Genomic DNA, 4,998 nt, shown 5'->3' on the forward strand with positions numbered 1-4,998 from the left:
AGGTGGTAGCATTTGGTTGGAGTACTAGTCCACATAGGAGAGACTAAGTTTTGCGTATATGTGTTGCAAGATTGAAGTATTTTTTTGTTCAGCTTTTGTATATTTAAAGGGCCTACTTATACACTGCCAAAGTTAAAAGTAATAGTTATAATTTGATATCAAGTTAAAGGTCTTGTTTATGTATTATGCCAAAACACGAACTTAAGAGGCATAAATACATAAAATTCCTTATCTTTTAAAATATTTCATAATCCCATATTTCTCTTTTTCCTCTTGATACATATTAAATAAGAAAGTAAAAAATTTTTATTTATTTTAGGAGAATAAATAATGGGAGAGAATATCTTAATATTTTAAAAAAATAAATTAGCAAAATTTCATAAGATCTTATCATTTGCAATTTACAATTTGGTTAAATTTTTTTCCATCTCTATTAATCTTTTTTTCCTTGAAATTTTGAAATATTTACTGTGTAGGGCATAAATTGACTAAGAAGTAGGGCATACAACAATGGATCAATTTATTCAACAAGATCTGTCCGGATCAGACCAGGATGAATGGGATTGGTCTGACCTCTCGCTCGGATGTAAGATTCCCACCGCTGACAGATGTCCCATGCCACCTTTCGTGAACAGCTATGCCCAAGAATGAATTGTGATATAGCGCCGAATAAGCCACAGCTCTATTCCCGACTCGAAATCCATAAAGGACTTTAAGGGAGATAAAATAAGGGGCCCTATACCATACATACTTCATGTTGAAAACCCTTCATATTCTTTTGAAAGATTTTCATACTGTAAAAGCTAAAAAATCTCATTATTTTCGGCGGAATCACAACATTGAGGATGACCACTGCATTGTTATGTGAAATTCAATAACAAATTTGACATTGCTTCATAAATTTTTAGTTAATGTGTTTATACATATAAAATATTGTTAATTTCTCGATATATTTTCGTAATATAAATGGTGATACATATGAGTGATACATTTGTTGTCAGTAATTGGCGATAGATGTGAGTGATACATTTGTTGTCACTATACTGGTGATACATATGGTAAATACTCTTTGATGGTGCTTCATATTTTGAATTCATTTATAAATGTTTGATATATTTAACATATGTAAATTATTTATTTTTGTGTAATATTGAATTTTAAATTAGTATTGAGAAATTTTACCATATGTATCGTTGTGATAAATCTGGAACCAAATGTATTTATGCTACGATTTATGCGTAATTTACTCCCCGTAATAATTGAAAAATTAGTTAATTTCTTATTCAGTTAACCACTTAGTTACAAATGTATCACAATGCATATATATCAAGGCTAAAGATATGTATCACAAAAAATTAAACCCCGGGATATCTTGTAATTTAACAAAATTATGGTAAAAAGTGTTACAACCCATTAAAAATCTGAAATTTATCTAAGTTACTCATTTATCTAAGGGAAAAAGACACCCACTGGTCATTTTTAAAACAAATGGCTAGTATTTGACATTTTGCCAAAAAAAGCAATTGGTCAAACTATTTTCATATTATAGTTGTTTCCTAATTTGGGTTATTTTGGACTATGTAGTTCAGATACAGTTTATATATCATATTGAAATAGTCCATATACAATACTGATACAGTTTATAACGTGTGTCATTCGGCCTTTTCTAAAAAAATTTCAATTTTTTTTGCTACAAATTTTTTAACTGAAAAATATTCTGCTTTTTTTGGTCGTTTAAAAATAATAATTAGATACAATTGTATAAAAATGGTATAATTGTTATATAGAATATGTATCTATAAAAGATATATGTACAGATATATGTATATGTATAAAATATATAAAAAAAAAAGTATAGAAAGTGTATAAAAATTATATAATTGTTGCATAAAATGTGTAAAAAAAAATTGTACAATTATTGATAAATTGTATATCAAAACTATATATTTTTCGTACAGAATATTTATATGTATAAGATATGTATAGAAACTGTATAGAAACTATATAAAATGAGCCAACAAATTAAAATAGTTAGAAAATAGAATTTGAATTCCATGGCCATTTTCTTGGAATTAATTTTAGCCGAGTGGCCATTTCTGTCTTTTTCCCTTTAACTAACCCTTTTGAACATTCTAAAGGTAAATCCCATTAAACCGTGGTCCCAAATATAATTGGAAAAATTATCTAAAACAACAACTTAAGTTACAAAACTACTAAAAATCCCTCCACTTTAAAAATATTACGAATATCCCAACATTTACTACTTTTACTAAAAGTTGAGATACAAGTTAAGCCTCCCTCATTATACGGACTGACTTTACTAAATTGAGGTTAATTTCCTCCCTTTTATACACCATTATTTCAACGTAGTTTCAATCCCATTTTTTTTCTAATTCAAACTTTTGAATTAAATGACCGAATGGTTCAGATTTCATAATATCACTTTTGAAAATGATTTTCAGGTGCGGAGGTATTTGGACATTTATCAAATTCAAAATTAGGGAGGAAAGGCTCCCTTGCAATAGTTTGCATATTAAACGCCATTTTTGGTATTCTAATAGTATTTTATACTAATTATTGGACCTATGCCTTGTTCCGATTTCTCAATGGTTTAAGCGTTGGTGGCACTGGCATTATTGTTTTTGTTTTTGGTACTGAACCCGTAGGCCAATTCTGGCGTTATGTAGCAGGAATATCACCTTTCTATTTTTATTCTACTGGAATAGCCATTGTATCTGCCATTGGTTACTTCATCCAACCGTGGCGCTCTTTCTATATTGCTTCTTCAATTTAATCGGTTATTTTTGTTATCTTTCTACTTTCTTTCCTCCATGAGTCACCTCGTTAGAGGGAAGGTAGACGAAGCCATGAAAATTATGTAGAAAATCATCGTATCAAATGGCAAACCAAACATTCCTAGTGGCATTGTTCTTGCCTTTGATAGTGAAGTGGACGAAGATGTTCCTAATTCTCAATTTGATACCATATATGCTATAAAAGGAACAATATTAGATGTAATAAGGTCTTCTATCACGAGGATTCAATTTTTCTTAGTTGTGGTTGTTAACTTCTTTTCTTCTGCGGTGTATTACGGGTCAAGTTTGAATGTTTTCAATCTCATAACTAATTTGTACCTCAATGTTGCCCTTAATATGGTTGATAAAATTCCTGCCTATTTGTTATCCGCGTTGGTGTTGGACAGGCTTGGTCGAAAGCCTGTAGCTATAGAGATATTGTGGTTCAGCGGAATTGTCTGCTTAGCCGGAAGCTTAGTGAAGAGTACCAACGAGACCTTCAGACCAATTTCTCATATCTCTTGTTCTATGTTTTTGTTGTTATATGTATTTTTTTAAGTTTTAGTGAAATAGGCATATCAAAGATACATGTTAATAAACTTAAAGATATATATTGTGTACAAGGTTGTTTTGTATGTATCTTACACTATTTTTTGTTTTTGATTCAAATATTTATACCAAAGAAATATATTTTGTAAGACAACAGATCTAGGTAATTTAATGCTTAGATAAATATTTATGTATACATGATACTTTTTTCAATATCTTGTATCTATTGTTAGATACATATTTACACATGCATGATATTTTTTTCAATATCTTGTATCTATTGTTATCTGTTTAAGTTTTATATGTATCTCTTGTTTTTAAGTTTTAGTGAAATCAGCATACTAAAGATACATATTAGTAGCTTAAAGATACATATAGTGTATGAGGGGTATGTTATATGTATCTCGCATTATTTTATTCTTTTTAATTAATTTTTTTTTAGTTCAATTTTTTGAATTCAATTATTTAGCCCCCGTACATTATATCGTTAATCCAAATGTATCAACACTGAAATATTCATTGCAATTACTTTAAACAAAATTAAGGAAAAACAATAAAAAGGTCGTAGGAATCGTTTATAACTGGAAATGAAATATGGAAGTAATTTTTTTTTAAATGTGGAATAACAAATAAATTACCTATTTTCGTGTGATTTTATTCAGTTTTTACCATTATAGTTAGGTTAATTGCTAAATTAAAGGAACTTTAGCCATCCTTAAATTATTCAAATTAGTTTAATTATTAAATGTATCTGTAGAATGTATTTCATATTAGTTATATGTATCTTCAATGGCAATATGTTAAAGAATTAAAATTTATTTTATCATACAGAAAAAATTCACAAGAGGTACATTTATGTATTATCGTGCACAATATGTATCTTTAACACTACTAATATGTATCTTTGGTATGCTTATACCACTAAAACTAAAACATCAAGAGATACATATATATACACAACCCAAGCCAAAGGTACAAGATGAAGAAAAAATGTATCTAGCTAGACCAAATATGTATCTTGGCCTACTAAAAATAACAAAAATAAAATTACGTAAAACAACAATCAATTTTATGTTAAATGCATAATTGAAAAAATAAGAGACAAATAACTATTTTTGAAACGTTAGACAAGATATAAATCATTTTTTGTTAGATTTTTTCACGTAGAAATTGAATGAATGCTCAATGGCATATCATGCCATAACTGAAATAAGAGTACACTTGTCCTTGTAGATTTGTCCAACCTTAACTTCACTATTTTTGTAATCTGTAATGATCTTGTTCCCTTTCATATCGAACAACGACAACAGAGCAGAACAATTAGAATTATAACTAGAAAAAAATTCATAAAAGAACAAGCTCCAGACTCCATGAAAAACTCAACCCTAATGGACCAGTCGGTGGTGCCAGTGGCACTGGCGAAGCAGTCGTAAACTCCACTACAACCTCCGTTATAAACCACCGACGACAACAAAGTAACTCAGGAATTTAGAACGGCAGAAAAGTTGGTAGCTAAAGCTATAGCAAAATCAAGAAAACAAAAAAAAAGTTGTACAAATAGTTTGGAAACTGATTATGGAAGAGAATTTATTTAAAAAGTTGGAATAACAAACAAATTACCTTTTTTCATGGGATTTTATTGAGTTTTACCATA

At 29.1% G+C, this 4,998-nt stretch overlaps 1 pseudogene; it reads left to right on the plus strand.

Annotated features, from left to right (window-relative positions):
• Positions 1–510: 510 nt before the first annotated feature.
• On the plus strand, positions 511–3,353 carry LOC107856420 (annotated as a pseudogene).
• Positions 3,354–4,998: the final 1,645 nt, after the last annotated feature.

The sequence above is a fragment of the Capsicum annuum genome, chromosome 4 (genome assembly GCF_002878395.1).
Source record: "Capsicum annuum cultivar UCD-10X-F1 chromosome 4, UCD10Xv1.1, whole genome shotgun sequence".
Lineage (NCBI taxonomy): Eukaryota > Viridiplantae > Streptophyta > Magnoliopsida > Solanales > Solanaceae > Capsicum > Capsicum annuum.